This window comes from Leucoraja erinacea, chromosome 4, assembly GCF_028641065.1.
Source record: "Leucoraja erinacea ecotype New England chromosome 4, Leri_hhj_1, whole genome shotgun sequence".
NCBI lineage: Eukaryota > Metazoa > Chordata > Chondrichthyes > Rajiformes > Rajidae > Leucoraja > Leucoraja erinaceus.
In genome coordinates, this window is record NC_073380.1 from 18,683,154 (window position 1) to 18,700,411 (window position 17,258).

Genomic DNA, 17,258 nt, shown 5'->3' on the forward strand with positions numbered 1-17,258 from the left:
GCTTTGAACCGGCGTGGCTGAGTGCCCCCATCCCCATGAACTGTCTCCCTCAAGATGGTCACGTCGCACATCGACCCGGCACAGACCTATTTGCACTTTAAACTGTTTTACTGTTTTACTTTTTTCTTATAATTCATGTTTCTCTGGGTATCTAAATTTTAGTTGTTTAAGTTATGACATCGGTGTAAAGTGACTTACTACACACACAAGTCTTTTTACTGTAACTGTTTATTAACTGAGAGTTAACACTAGGCTGTAGCTGTCCATGGTCATCACTGGAGCTAGAGAGCGAGCTAGAGGTGGGGACACTACAATTATACTGGAGACAATGGGGAGTGGTTAGTAGTGGGGAGGTCACTATGGTTAAGGGAACATGCACTGATCTACAATCGGATGGAAGCTGCATACCAAATCTCGTTGCAAGTATGTGCAATGACAATAAAATATATTATTATTATTATTATTATTACCAGCCACCGCATTAATTATTCGACCATTCCACCCGTGCTCTGTCTGCCATGGCATCTGGAGCTCCTGGTTGCAAACCGTTTTCATTCCTCTTCCCATCCCAATTGAGGTCACTGCCAGGGCGAAACCAGACACAAACTAGAGAAAAAAACACCTCAGATTCCACTTGGGTAGTCTACAACTGGTCAGAGAGGGCTTTGAATTCTTCAATTTAAATAAAAACTGCTTTCCCTCTACCCCTTTCTCTCGCCTTTTGTTCCAGACAGGTCCTCACGTATACCTTTCTTTCTAGCCACCATTTCCCTCCCCCCCCACCCCACTCCTTCTCCAGCCCCAAGCCACCCAGTTCCTTTCCTATCCTCCACCCATTCCCTTTGTCCATCACCCATAGGCTCATCCCGCTTTCCCCACCCCATCCTACTGTTCCCTTCTGCCACCCAACTTCCTTTATTTGGTTCCACACTTCCTTTCCAATCAGATTCCACAATCTACAGCCCTGTATGTCTCTATTTGTCATTTTCCAACCTCCGTCACTATCTCCACCCTTTCCTCTCCCACCTGAATCCATCTGCCAATTTACCGTTCCTCGTCTGGATACACTAATGCTTGCCAAGTTTTTCCGAGTTCCTCCAGCAGCTTGCTTACTGATCCAGGCTATTTTGCACCAGGTATTGTGCAACGAGACGGGATTCATTACTGAATACATTGTGAAGGTGACCCAAGGTAGCAGCAATCATGAAATGAGTTCTTCATTTGGATCCAGGGAGCAAAGAATAGATCCAGGTCAAATATAAGCATCTATAATAACACAGGTAGTTGAAGTGAACTGGCAAACCAGGTTATAATATCGGTCAGTCAGAATGCAGTAGCCTATTCAGCTGCAGCAAGTAAGAATTTTATTTTTTCTATTATTGGTGCATATGACAATTAAACACTCTTGTTTTTTGACCATTGAATGGAATAGATTTGTTCCAACGAGAAAGATAAATTCCAAAGCGAGGACCCAGCACTTCCCCTTTTTCAATTTCTGTTTTCTTCTTTTTTTCTTCTTCATTTATTTTTAATTTTTATTTTTTCCCCCTTTTTCTTCATTTATTTCTTTTATTTTTCTTCCTCTTTTCTTTTTACTTCATTTTATTTTATTTTCTTCCGTTACTGTGAGTCTGGGGAGGGGGCCCGACCCGAGGCATTGCCTGTCCATTTTCTCTGGAAATTCTGCCTGACCTGCTGTGTTTTGTGACTATCTTTGGTATGAACCAGCATCTGCAGTTCCTTGTTATTACGTTTCAACCACGGGGGAGCACCGGTGTGGATACCACATGGCAGCACCCACGAGAACAAGCGACTGGTTTCTGGAAATTGCTGCATGCGCAGTGGCGCACTGCTAATGAGACTACAGTGACACGCAACTTGGGAATGAAGCAGTTGGCTTAAAGAATTGCTTATACAGTGCATTATACAGTATTCTGATAGCTTGCTTTCTACGTTGCATCTGGAGATGTAGATAAGAGTCGAAACATGATGAACTTCCTTAGTCTTCTGAGGAGGTAGAGGTGTCGGTATGCTCTCTTGGCCATATCTTCAAACTGGTTGGTCCAGGACAAATAGTTGGTGATATTCACACCTGGGAACTCGAAGATCTCATAGAAACATAGAAAATAGGTGCAGGAGTAGGCCATTCGGCGCTTCAAGCCTGCACCGCCATTCAATATGATCATGGCTGATCATCCAACTCAGTATCCTGTACCTGCCTTCTCTCCATACCCCCTGATCCCTTTAGCCACAAGGGCCACATCTAACTCCCTCTTAAATATAGCCAATGAACTAGCCTCAACTACCTTCTGTGGCGGAGAATTCCAGAGACTCACCACTCTCTGTGTGAAAAATGTTTTCTTCATCTCGGTCCTAAAAGATTTCCCCCTTATCCTTAAACTGTGACCCCTTGATCTGGACTTCCCCAACATCTGGAACAATCTTCCTGCATCTAGCCTGTCCAACCTCTTAAGAATTTTGTAAGTTTCTATAAGATCCCCCCCAATCTTCTAAATTCTAGCGAGTACAATCCGAGTCTATCCCGTCTTTCTTCATATGAAAGTCCTGACATCCCAGGAATCAGTCTGGTGAACCTTCTCTGTACTCGCTCTATGGCAAGAATGTCTTTCCTCAGATTAGGAGACCAAAACTGTACTCAATACTCCAGGTGTGGTCTCACAAAGACCCTGTACAACTGCAGTAGAACCTCCCTGCTCGTATACTCAAATACTTTTGCTATGAATGCTAACATAACATTTACCTTCTTCCTGCTGCACCTGCATGCCTACTTTTAATGACTGGTGTACCATGACACCCAGGTCTCGTTGCATCTCCCCCTTTCCTAATCGGCCACCATTCAGATAATTCAATTCAATTCAATTCAACTTTAATGTCATCGCACAAATACAAGTATCAGTACAACGAAATGCAGATTTGCGTCAGTCCGTAGTAGTTGTGCATAAAAAAATTAAAAAAATAGAAAGAGAGAAGATACAGAATAATCAAAAAATACAGAATAATTAAACAATGGGGACGGAGGGACTGGAGAAATTTATCGGCGGGTCTCCGAGTTCAGCAATGTGATTGTATTGTTGTAGAAGCTGTTCTTCATCCTACTAGTACGTGACCTGAGGCTCCTGTACCGCCTCCCTGATGGGAGGAGGGCAACCAGTCCATGGTTGGGGTGTGAGGGGTCAGGATCAGGATCCGGGGGGACAGGTGGGCTTTCTTGAGCCTCCTCAGGAAGTAAAGGCGCTGCTGTGCCTTTTTGATCAGCTTGGAGGTGTTGAGGGACCAGGACAAATCCTCCGAGATATGTACTCCGAGGAACTTATAGCTGGAGACGCGCTCCACCTCAGTCCCATTTATATGGATGGGGGTATGATTGCCTCCTCTGGTCTGCCTGAAGTCAACAATAATCTCCTTCATCTTCTTGGAGTTGAGGATGAGGTTATTGTTGGCACACCAGGCTGTCAGATGCTGGATCTCCTCCCTGTAGGCCGACTCATCGTTGTCGCGACAAGATGGCACGACAAGATGGTGTCGGGTGCACAACGCGAGGCTCTGCGTCTCCGTAGTTTTTGTAATTTAGTTATTTTTCTATTAATAATTACCCTGTTTTTCGCCCGGAGCACCCGAGCCAAGACTCTGTACGGCCGTCAGGAGCTATTGGAGCTCGGCCGTCTCTGTGTAACAAGCCCCAGAAGCGACTGTCAACTGCCGCCGGAGATCGCCAGGACACAGTGGTCTAGCGGGTCAGCGCCCCCGACAGGAAGTACCCAGAGGCGGCGCAGGGACCGCAAACAAAGGCGTGGGAAGCGGGGAGGCCATCGAGCTAGGCTGCAATCAAATCCTCACCAGCCAGCTCTGCCCAGCATTTTCCTCGCGAATGTCCGGTCCCTGGTGAGTAAAATAGATGAACTAAGGCTGCGGATCACCACACACAGAAGGATCGCCGACTGCAATGCCATGGTCTTCACTGAAACATGGCTCAAGGACAACATCCCAGACAACGCCATTGAGCTGGAGGGACGCACTGTCTTCAGGGCCAACAGATCAGTGGAGGACTCCGGTAAGACCAAGGGCGGCGGACTGTGCATTTATGTGAATAACACATGGTGCACGGACGTTGTTAAGACTGGTAGTCACTGCTCTGCTGACCTGGAATACCTGATGTTAAAGTGCAGGCCCTTCTATTTGCCCAGGGAATTCACATCGACTGTTATCACTGCAGTCTATGTTCCCCCGGACGCTAATGCCAGGCTAGCAATGGAAGAGCTGCAAGCTGCTATCAGCAAACATCTATCTGCTCACCCAGAGGGGGCATTTATTGTTGCGGGTGATTTCAACCACTCCGACCTTAAAACTGTACTCCCCAGGTTCCATCAGCATGTTTCCTGCCCAACCAGAGGAAACAATGTTCTGGACTTAGTTTACACTAATATTACTGAAGCCTACAAAGCCCTCCCCCTCCCCCACCTTGGACAGTCTGACCACCTCTCCCTGTTCCTGCTCCCCAAATACACACCTCTGATCAGACGTGTGAAACCTACCATGAGGACAGTGAAGGTTTGGCCTGAGGGGGCTGTCTCTGATTTACAGGAGCAGTTTCAGCAGACAGACTGGAGTCTCTTTGCTACTCAGTCCACCTTCAATTCACAAGTGGACATCAACTCGTACACCTCAACAGTTCTGGACTATATAAAATTCTGTACCGATAATGTCACTACCCACAAGGAGATAAAGACCTTCCCTAACCAGAAGCCGTGGATGAGCAGGGAGATCAGACTCCTACTGAAGGCTCGCGATGCCGCTTTCAGATCTGGCGACGTTGAGGGATACAGCTCATCCAGGGCCAATCTGAAAATGGGAATTAGGATTGCTAAACTCAATCATAAACGGCAGATTGAGGAGCATTTCCATAACAACTCTGACCCCAGGTGCATGTGGCAAGGAATCAAATCCCTTGCCGATTACCAGAAAGTTAACACCCCTCCCCCAGACAACGCCACCCTGCCTGACGAGCTAAACCACTTCTATGCTCGCTTTGACCGGGACAACAAAACCCCAGCCATTAAAGTTGCTCCACCCCCGAATGAACAACCTCTCAGCCTCTCCACCTCTGCTGTACAAGATGCACTGAGCAAGGTGAATGAGCGCAAAGCTGCCGGCCCCGATGGCATCCCTGGCCGGGTGCTTAGGGCATGTGCTGGACAACTATCCCCAGTCCTCGCCGACATTTTCAATCTCTCACTGGCCCAGGGTGTTGTCCCCACTTGCCTCAAGACATCAACCATCGTGCCAGTGCCCAAACAGTCAGCTACAGGGAGTCTCAACGATTTCCGCCCAGTGGCACTCACCCCTGTCATTGCTAAGTGCTTTGAGCGGCTGATCTTGGCTCACCTCAAAGCCTGCCTCCCCCTCCCCACACTGGACCCCCATCAGTTTGCCTACCGGACCAACAGGTCTACAGAGGACGCCACATCGGCGGCCCTACACTCTGCCCTGACCCACCTGGACTACAACAACTCCTACATCAGGCTGCTGTTCATTGATTTCAGCTCTGCTTTTAACACCGTCATCCCCGCCAGCTTGATCACCAAACTCAGCGGACTTGGCATCTCCACCTCCCTCTGCAACTGGACACTGGACTTCCTCACTAACAGACCACAGTCTGTTAGGGTCAATAACCTCACCTCCTCCACTATAACACTGAACACCGGAGTGCCAAAGGGCTGTGTGCTCAGCCCTCTCCTCTACTCCCTCTTCACCCATGACTGCATCCCAAAGTACGGATCCAACGCCATTATTAAGTTTGCTGACGATACCACGGTAGTAGGACTGATCACCTTCTGATAATAGTCTACTTTCCTGTTTTTGTCACCAAAGTGGATAACCTGACATTTATCCACATTGTACTGCATCTGCCATGCATTTGCCCACTCACCCAGCCTATCCAAGTCACCTTGCAGCATCCGAGCATCCTCCTCACAGCTAACACTGCCCCCCCAGCTTCGTGTCATCCGCAAACTTGAGATGTTGCATTCAATTCCCTCGTCCATATCATTAATATATATCGTAAATAGCTGGGGTCCCAGCACTGAGCCTTGTGGTACCCCACTGCCTGCCATTGTGAAAAGGACCCCGTTTACTCCTACTCTTTGCTTCCTGTCTGCCAGCCAGTTCTCTATCCACATCAATACTGAACCCCCAATACCGTGTGCTTTAAGTTTGTATACTAATCTCTTATGTGGGACCTTGTCGAAAGCCTTCTGAAAATCCAGATATAACACATCCACTGGTTCTCCCTTATCCACTCTACTAGTTACATCCTTGAAAATTTCTATACGATTCGTCAGACATGATTTACCTTTCATAAATCCATGCTGACTTTATCCAATGATTTCATCACTTTCCAAATGTGCTGCTATCCCATCTTTAATAACTGATTCTAGCAGTTTCCCCACTACCGACGTTAGACTAACCGGTCTGTAATTCCCCGTTTTCTCTCTCCCTCCCTTTTTAAAAAGTGGGGTTACATTAGCTACCCTCCAATCCTCAGGAACTACTCCAGAATCAAAATAGTTTTGAAAAATTATCACTAATGCATCCACTATTTCTGGGGCTACTTTCTTAAATACTCTGGGATGCAGCCTATCTGGCCCTAGGGATTTATCGGCCTTTAATCCATTCAATTTACTTAACACCACTTCCCGGCTAACCTGGATTTCACTCAGTTCCTCCATCTCATTTGACCCCCGGTCCCCTGCTATTTCCGGCAGATTATTTATGTCTTCCATAGTGAAGACAGAACCAAAGTAGTTATTCAATTGTGTGCCATGTCCTTGTTCCCCATGATTAATTCACCTGTTTCTGACTGCAAGGGACCTACATTTGTTTTAACTTATCTTTTTCTCTTCACATATCTATAAAAGCTTTTGCAGTCAGTTTTTATGTTTCCTGCCAGTTTTCTTTCATAATCTATTTTCCCTTTCCTAATTAAGCCCTTTGTCCCCCTCTGCTGGACTCTGAATTTCTCCCAGTCCTCTGGTAGGCTGCTTTTTCTGGCTAATTTGTACGCTTCATCTTTTGTTTTGATACTCTCGACCATCTCCACTTGAACCCCATTGAAGCTGACTGCGTCGTGTACACCACCACATTTCCTTAAGTTAATAATTAGCTTCTTTGTCTTGCTGGCATTGAGGGAGAGGTTGTAGTCTTGCTACCATGCTACTAAACTCTCTATTTCCATCCTGTCATTGTTCGAAATGTTGTTCACTCGTTGGTGTCCTCTGCAAACTTGTAAATGGAGTTAAAGCGGGCCGGCGGTCGGAGCTCTTCTCCGGGGTCCCCAACGACGGATCCCAGGCTCCGGACGCCGCGCCATTTGGCGCTCCGTTCGCTTCAGGCTGTCGCGGGCCAGTGAACGGAGCGCTCCCCTCCGGCGACCCCCGGCGAGGGCTCGCCCCCTCCGTGACGAAAGAGTCCTCGCTGCAACCGCTGCTGAAGCCCCGGACGCGTCTCCGGGAAAGGCCGCACCAATCCTCTATTTTAGGCAACGAGGGAGGCGACATGGAAAAAGTCGCCTCTCCGTGGAGGAGGCACAAGACACACAGAGAAACATTAAAAACACACATTGAGACCCACTAAAAAAACATAAAAAGTAACGCTGCTGGCAGGGCAGCCGGCTCGCAGCGCCCCCACCGACTACAAAGACATTCCTCCTCATCTCCTTCCTAAAGGAATGTCCTTTATTTTTGTTGCTATGACCTCTGGTCTTAGACTCTCTCACCAGTGGAAACATCCTCTCCACCTCCACTCTATCCAAGCCTTTCACTATTCAGTACGTTTTGATGCATGAACTAAGTGAATGGAAAGATTGTTGCATGTTTTTCAGATTGGTTCTGGGAGAATGTTGAATTAATCTTCTAGCCCAGATGGAATAGGATGTGACTGAATGATTCTGCTCCTCTACGTTAAATATATTTGGAATATCTCTTGTATCTTGAGGTAGTGTCTCTTTAAGAAGTTGTGTGAGGAGGGAGGGGGGGGGGGGGGGGGGGGGGGCATCCGACCCATTCATCTTTTATTCTTTAGATATTTGTTAGAAGCTTTCAACGTTGTAAGTAACTTTATTCTGACCAAAAAAAGGGTTTGCGGGAACTCACTAGGGGAGACAAACACACAACTGTCAAGAAAGTAGTTTGGGAGTGAAACAAATGTGTCTGGGTCGGAGTGTATTAGTCATCAGGAGGGGTTGGACAAACTTATTTTGTTTCTCTGCAGCATCGCAGGCTGGGTGGAGGAAGAGGGAAATGGAGGTATTCTGATTGTATATGAAATTATGACAGGTATAGATAGGCTGGATAGATTCGATTTTTACCAGAGGGAAAATGTCAATATAGATTTAAGGTGACGTAAAAATTATAGCATTAAAAATTTACTGCGTCTGCTCTAAACACGAGACTTGCCATTCGAGAACATCAGAGATGTCCTTTTGCTTTAGTGAGCATGGTTTCCCTCCTTGTGTCATAGATGGATCCTTTACCTGTCTCCTCTGGATCCCGTAGTTCATCTCATGCTCCTCCATGCTCCTCCACCCCCCCATACATGCATCAAGGATAGAGTTCCCATGGTCCTCACCTTTCACCCCACCAGCCTCTGCAACCAGCACATCATACTCTGGCATTTCCGTCACCTCCAATATGATCCCACCACTAGTCACATCTTCCCATCTCCACCCCTTTTCATCTGCTGCAGGGAACGCTCCTTTCGCACCTCCTTGGTTCACTCATCTTTTCCCACCCAAACCGTCCCATCCCCAGCAGGGGCGGAAAACCCGGGGGGCCAGAGGGGACACGCCCCCCCCCCCCCCCCATGTTTTGAGAGGTGGGGAACATCCCCCCCCCAAGTTTTTGTGATCCAGATTTTAAAACCCGGTGAAATCTCCGGTTTCCGCGAGACAGTGGGGGTGGTACTGATGATCGAGGGCACAGATTGGATGAGGGAGACGTCGATCAGCAGGCAATGGGTGCGGGACATCATGATTCAGCGTGATTATTGCAGGAGGGAGGAGTGGGACTGAGGATAGAATGCGGTGATTGGAGGAGGGAGACGTGGAACTGACCTCCGCCTCATGTGCAGCCAGGATTGATCCCGGCCGGCTCTCCGGCACTGTCCCGAGCAAAGATCCTATAGCAGAGCATAGGATCTTTGGTCCCGAGTGCCACCCCCACGGGTGGCCAGAGAGGTCGGCAGCAAAGATCCTCCACTATAGGATCTTTGGTCGGGAGTCAGACGGGCGCGGTGCTCCCAGCCCACCGCCAGTGCGGAGAAGTAGCGCTAAACCAAGCTCAACTCTGCCTGTCCCGCCAGGTGAACCTACAGCCCTTCCTGGACTCACGGGAAATATGACCAGCACGGTGAAGCAGCGCTAGTGTCCCGTCAGTCCAGACAGGGCTGTAGTTAACCAGGTGAGACAGGCAGAGTTGAGCTGCACTTAGCGCTGGATTGAGCCTCCAAAGCCTCACGCATGTGTGGGTGTGCGCATGCGCGCGTGGCCGCCAAAAAATTGTGTCCCCCGGTCCCCTCTGTTTTGATAGCGAGTTCGGCTCTTGATCCCCAGCTACTTTTCTCTGGAACTACATGAGCAATAAAATGTATTTTAAATAATAAATAAAACTCTCCAAAGCAATAAAAGATAGGCATCTTATTGTGTTCAGTTCTGGGCACCATGTTAGAGGAAAGATGTTGTCAAGCTGGAAAGGGTACAGAAGATTTACGAGGATGTTGCCAGGACTTGAATGTCTGAGCTATAGGCAGAGGTTGAGTTGGCTGGGGCTATTCCTTGGAGCGCAGGAGGATGGGGAGTGATGTTATAGACATGTATAAAATCATGAGAGGAATAGATCGGGCAAATGCACAGAGTCTCTTGCCCAGAGCAGGTAAATCATGGACCAGAGGATATAGATTTAAGTTGAAGGGGAAAAGATTTAATAGGAATCTGAAGGGTAACTTTTTCACACAAAGGGTGGTGGGTGTATGGAACAAGCTGCCAGAGGAGGTAGTTGAGGCTGGGACTATCCTAACGTTTAAGAAACAGTTAGACAGGTACATAGGTGATATAAGCCAAACGCAGGCAGGTGGGACTTGTGTAGCTGGGACATGTTGGCCAGTGTTGGAAAGTTGGGCCGAAGGGCCTGTTTCCATGCTGTATCATTCTATGACTATGATATTCGAATGAGGAATCTATGTTTAGAATGACTTAAGCAGTAACATAAGACTTGGAAGGTACACAAAAATGCTGGAGAAACTCAGTGGGTGCAGCAGCATCTATGGAACGAAGGAAATAGGTGACGTTTGACCCAACGTCACCTATTTCCTTTGTTCCATAGATGCTGCCGCACCCGCTGAGTTTCTCCAGCAGTTTTGTGTACCTTCGATTTTCCAGCATCTGCAGTTCCTTCTTGAACATAAGACTTGTCCTTGGCTTCAATTATCTTAACTACCACTGCCTGTACAAAGTGAGACCTTATGGTTTCAAGAGAAAAAGCACAAGGATTGGATTGTGCTGAGGGGAAAGAAGGACATGTTGCACTATCTGCATCTCAAGTCTGAAGAAAACTGTAATCGGAGGAAATGTGATGTACGAAAGAGGATTGAGTTGGTTTTTTTTAATTTCACCCACTAGGCAGCCACAGCCAGGCAAATGCCCCTCTTTTGATGGTCAATGCTATCTCATCCATAACGGGTGAAACACAGATCTCTGCCTCTCCCTTGCAGTTTGTTTGTTCATGCTCCCTCGGGCTGCACAAGCAAGAGGGAAGTACATCAATGTCTTTTGGGCAGTCAGTTTGGGAGAAGCTGACCCAATGTGTACAAGCAATGCAGTGTAGTTCCGAGGCCTGGCATTGAGGGTGAAGAGAACCAAGATGGATTGGATGTGATTTCAGAATAAGAGGAAGTTTTTAAATGCAGGCAAATGGGATTAGATCGGGTAAACATCTTAACATTGGTTACCATGGAACGTGTTGAGCAAAAGGGCCTGTGTCTGTGCTGTATATCTCTCTATAACTCTACAACTAGTATTTGAACCACCAAGCCCTCTAATATTTTTAATTACATTGGACGCCTTCTAATGCCGACAACCAATTAATAATGTGATAATATGTAGACGGATGGAAGCCATCAACTTTATTACTGACATATGCCGTCGGTGATCCTGGCATTTACTGATCCAAGAGGAGTTTTTCGAATTGCATCACAACCACAATTTTGAACATTGACTTGTCAGTGAAGGAAACTTTACTCAGCCGGTCAGATAGCATCTGTGGAGAAAAGGAACAGGTGACGTTTCGGGTTAAGACCCTTCTTCTAACTTTATAAGTTTCTAAGTCCGAAGGAAGGTCTCGACCCGAAACGGCACCTGTTCCTTTACTCCAGAGATGCTGTCTGTCCCACTGAGTTACTCCAGTTTTTTGTGTCGGTCTTCGATTTAAAACATCGTCTGTAGTTACTTCCTATATAAGGAAGCTTTACTGTTGCGCAACTAAGATTGCCCTAGAATTGCATTTTTCTCTGCTGTGCTAATGCAGGTAATATTTTAGTTCAATGGTTGTGGGGAAATGTGAAACCAGAGTTTAAAAAAAGCAAGTCAAATTGCTGCTACGTTTTCTGTGCTGACAGCATATAGATGGTAGGTCTCTGCAAATCAAAAATGCCAAACAGTTACTTCAGTGTCTGAGTTGGTAATGATCAAATTCAGAAACACTACTGCTACGTGAAGATTCTTTAATGCCAGTCACTTTTAAATTAAAGGCATTGAAGGCAAATCCCAGGGCTTTCAATACATTTACTTATTTCAGTTCAGTTTAGTTTAGTTTCATTCAGAGATCAGTGCTGAAACAGACCCTACGGCCCACCGAGTTCACACCGACCTGCGATCCCTGCACATTAACACTACCTTACACATGCTGGGGATAATTTACAATGATATCATGCCAATTAACCGACAAACCTGTACGTCTTTGGAATGTGGGAGGGAACCAGAGAAAACCCACTCTGGTCAAGGCGAGAATCTACGCTGACCACGGGGAGAATGTGCAAACTCTATACAGACAAGCACAGTGATGTAGTCAGGATTGAAGCTGGGTCCCTGGCTCTGTAAGGCAGCAGCTCTACCACTATGCCATTGTGCCACCTGTGTTGTTCTGCCAAAAAGGAATTAAGTTCAGATCCAAAGCCTACAAACCAGTCCTGTGACTAAACAAAAAGAGAATTGAAACATTGTGCATCATTCCATGTATTGAACAATGTCCATTTTCAGTTTGATTTTGGAGCAGGCAGCATGAACTTTGGGAATGCCATGGTGTCTGGCAACACCTGGGGAGGGGGTAAGGTTTTGGGTTGGTTAAATAAATGTAAGGAACACAGATAATCTATTCAATGTAATCTTTAAATTTCCTCCTGCCAACCGCTACTGTTTGCCCTTTAAAAGAAGGAAAGGCACCAGACAATAGGTGCAGGAGTAGGCCATTCGGCCCTTCGAGCCAGCACCGCCATTCATTGTGATCATGGCTGATCATCCCCCAATCAGTACCCCATTCCTGCCTTCTCCCCATATCCCCCGACTCAGCTATCTTTAAGAGCCCTATCTAGCTCTCTCTTGAGAGCATCCAGAGAACCAGCCTCCACTGCACTGAGGCAGAGAATTCCACAAAGACTCACATAACCCTGAGAAAAAGTGGCTTTTTCCTCGTCTGTAAGCCAACTTTCAGTGAATGGCACCTCCCCCTTATCTAACCTACCCCTTATTCTTTTGTTAAACTATCTTTGCCCTATCTAGCTCTCTTTTGAGAGCATCCAGAGAACCAGCCTCCACTGCACTGAGGCAGAGGATTCCACAGACTCACAACTCTCTGTGAGAAAAAGTGTTTCCTCGTCTCTGTTCTAAATGGCTTACCCCTTATTCTTAAACTGTGGCCCCTGGTTTGGACTCCCCCAACATCGGGAGTGCTGAATTTATTAACCACACAAAGTCAGGTTGACAACTCGTGTTAAATGTAATCCATTGAGTGAGATGTCATGGGAACATGGCACGCATGTTGAACATGGAACAGAGTGGAAGCATGTGAGTGGGATCAGCAGGAATTGGGTACCTGTTATGAATCACTTGCAAGTTAATCTGTCATGCAACTGTCATCAACAGAGTGAATCGTCAAGAAAGGAACACCTACTGGTAACAGGTATAGCTTGGACCCAATAGCAGCACAGAGTATTAACACAGGAATGGGTACACCATACTCACACAGAGGCTCAGGATTGAGCGAGGGTTCCAAAGAGGGGCAGGCAGGAGACGTAGTCGGGGTAGCGGAAGGTCCGGTAACCAGGAGATCCAACACACGATGCAAACAAACCAGCGAGGGACAGACGAAAGGGCGGAATGGTCAGGGGCAGGCAGGTTCGAATCCGTGTAGGCAGTCGGGAAATCACTGGAGAGTCTTGCATGAATGCTGAGAACAATCTGGCACTGTCTGAATGGTGAGGAGAGTCTATATACCGGGTTAATTGGTGATCAGAGGCAACTGAGTGCAACAGGTGAGGAGAGTTGGGCTGATGAGAGGGGAGTGGAGTGGCAGGCGAGGAGAAGGAGGGACCGGTGGAAAAGTACTGGGAGGTGAAGTGGATGAGAATGAGGAGAGGGCAGACTGTGACAACTGGTGTCTAAACACAAAAGAGCCAGTGTACATGGCACATAATAACTGGGACAGATTCCATAATCAATGGGTGAGAATCTAGGAGGATTTGTTGTTTTTGTGTTGGACTTTCTACAATTCTCTGCATGAATGCCACCTGGTTCAAGATTCCAGCACAGATGTGGCTCTCTTCTTCATGTTTTCTATGTCGCTCTATGTTTTCTCTATGTTTTCATGCTGCCGCCCTTCATTGGCACTTCCCTGACTTTGCTTCTACGAAGGACTCCACATGGAGTACAATGGCTAAGTATGCTCTTCCTGCAGGTCCCCAGTTCCTGCACTGGAGAATCTGCAAAGTGACCCTGCACCAGATGAAGAAGAAGAAGGGTCTCGACCCGAAACGTCACCTATTCCTTTTCTCCCGAGATGCCGTCTGACCCGCTGAGTTACTCCAGCTTTTTGAGTCCATCTGCACCAGATGAGGCCTGCCACACAGAAATTGCAAGCATATTCATTTCAACAGGAAAGAATGACAATGAGATATAATTTTTTAACTGCTTTTCTTAATGTTACTGATTATTTTTAATATTTTAAATATTCAAAATGTTTTAACTTTTTTCATCTTCATATTCTCGATTGGCTTTTACACATTGCTGAAAATCATAAGCATTTAAAAACATTCCAATGCTGGGTCGATTTGACAGCTGCTTTAACCCCTCATGGCTCACTGCAGCCAACATCATCCGAGTAAGAGCTGAGAAGCAGTATTGACAGAAGTTAAAAATCATTCATTGCTACTGATTTGGTCGCAGTGTAGTAAATAGAATAGAAGAAGGGTTTTGGCCCGAAACGTTGCCTATTTCCTTCGCTCCATAGATGCTGCTGCACCCGCTGAGTTTCTCCAGCATTTTTGTGTACATCCTCAAGATATTTAATGGTTTCCTCATCCAATGGCCAACCCTCATCCACTCATATTTATTGGGTGCTTTTTGTAGCCAGGATTTCCACCAAGAGTTGTGACATTATCATCATCTTAGAATTTCTGTGACCTCTTTCTCTGTGTGTCGTTATCTTTCTACCATCCATGCTGCAGCCTTGGGTTATGATTTTTTCGCAGGTCTTGGGTAAATAAAGCTTGTGCTAAGGATGTTCAGTGTAGGACGGAACTGCAGATGCTGGTTTACACCGAAGAATTACACAAAATGCTGGAATAACTCAGCTGGCCTCGCAACATCTCTAGATAGAAGGAATGGGAGACTGAGTTGAGTCCCAAGAAGGGTCTTGACCCGAAACGTCACCCATTCCTTGTATCCAGTGATGCTGCTTATCCTGCTGAGTTACTCCAGCATTTTGTGTGTATCTAAGGATGTTTAGCATATTTTGTGTGCAATATAGTATAATTAGTATATAGCCTGAAGAAGGGGTTCGACCCGAAACGTTGCCTATTTCCTTAGCTCCATAGATGCTACCTCACCCGCTGAGTCTCTCCAGCAATTTTGTCCACCTAGTATAATTACGTTTAAGTTTGTATTTGAATGTGCATAGGTTTTTATATTTACTTTGTCAAGAAGTGAGAAAGGGTGGACGTGTATCTGCACTCAAACTAACTTGGTTTTCTATGAAAGGCAGGCCTGTAATTATACAGTGCATTCAGAAAGTATTCAGCCCCCTTCACTTCTTCCACATTTTGTTACGTTACAGTCTTATTTTAAAATGGATTAAATTCTTTTTTTTTATCAGCAATCTACACACAATAGCCGACAATAAAAAAGCGAAAATAGGTGTTTAGAAATGTTTGCAAAATAATTAAAAATAAATAACTGAAATATCACATTTACACAAGTATTCAGACCCTTTACTCAGTACTTTATTGAGGAACCTTTGGCAGTGATTACAACCTCAAGTCTTCTTGGGTATGATGCTACAAGTTTGGCACACCTGTATTTGGGTAATTTCTCCCATTCTTCTCTGCAGATCCTCTCAAGCTCTGTCAGGTTGAATGGGGAGTGTTGATACACAGCTATTTTCAGGTCCCTCCAGAGATGTTCGATCGGGTTCAAGTCCGGGCTCTGGCCGGGCCACTTACGGACATTCACAGACTTGTCACAAAGCCACTCCTGCGTTGTCTTGGCTGTGTGCATAGGGTCGTTGTCTTGTTGGAAGGTGAACCTCTGCCCCAGTCTGAGGTCCTGAACGCTCTGGAGCAGGTTTTCATCAAGGATCTCTCTGTACTTTGCTCCGTTCATCTTTCCCTCGATCCTGACTAGTCTCCCAGTTCCTGCCGCTGAAAAATATTCCCACAGCATGATGCTGCCACCACCATGCTTCACCGTAGGTATGGTATTGGCCAGGTGTTGAGTGGTGCCTGGTTTCCTCCAGACGTGACACTTGGCATTCAGGCCAAAGAGTTCAATCTTGGTTTCATCAGGCCAGGGAATCTTGTTTAGGTGCCTTTTGGCAAACTCCAAGCAGGCTGTCATGTGCCTTTAACTGAGGAGTGGCTTCTGTCTGGCCACTCTACAATAAAGGCCTGATTGGTGGAGTGCTGCAGATATAGTTGTCCTTCTGGAAGTTTCCCCCATCTCCGCAAAGGAACTCTGGAGCTCTGTCAGAGTGACCATCAGGTTCTTGGTCACTTCCCTGACCAAGGCCCTTCTCCCCCGATTGCTCAGTTTGGCCAGGCTCTATGAAGAGTCCTGGTGGTTTCAAAGTTCTATTTAAGAATGACGGAGGCCACTGTGCTCTTCGGGCCCTGCAATGCTGCGAAAAATGTTTTATACCCTTCCCCAGATCTGATCTGTATCTCGGAGGTCTACAGACAATTCCTTCGTTTTCATGGCTTGGTTTTTGCTCTGACATGCACTGTCAACTGTGGGACCTTATATAGACAGGTGTGTGCCTTTCCAAATCATGTACAATCAATTTAATTTACCACTTGTGGACTCCAATCAAGTTGTAGAAACATCTCGAGGATAATCAATGGAAACAGGATGCACCGAAGCTCAATTTCGAGAGTCACAGCAAAGGGTCTGAATACTTACGTAAATGTGATATTTCAGTTATTTATTTTTAATTATTTTGCAAAAATTACTAAACACCTGTTTTCGCTTTTATATTATGAGGTATTGTGCTTAGATTGATGATTAAAAAAAAATGACTGTAATCAATTTTAGAATAAGGCTGTAATGTAACAAAATGTGGAAAAAGTGAAGGGGTCTGAATACTTTCTCAATGCACTGTATAGCACCTGCAACCTCAGCATCTCGCAAAGTGGTTTGCAGCCAAGGAAGTACTTTTGAAAAATGGCCAATATTGTAATGTAGGAAACATGGCAGCAAATCCTTGCTCGCCAAGTTCCCTGAAAAAAAATGGGTATGGCAATGCTTAAGTGAGGGATGCCTTGACGGGAAATATTGCTCGGGATATGGTAAGATCTGTCATGAATATAATGACTCCATCAGGAAGTGTGATCCTATTCATTTTTGATGTAGATAGATACAAAATGCTGGAGTAACTCAGTGGGACAGGCAGCATCTCTGGATAGAAGGGATGGTTCCATTCATT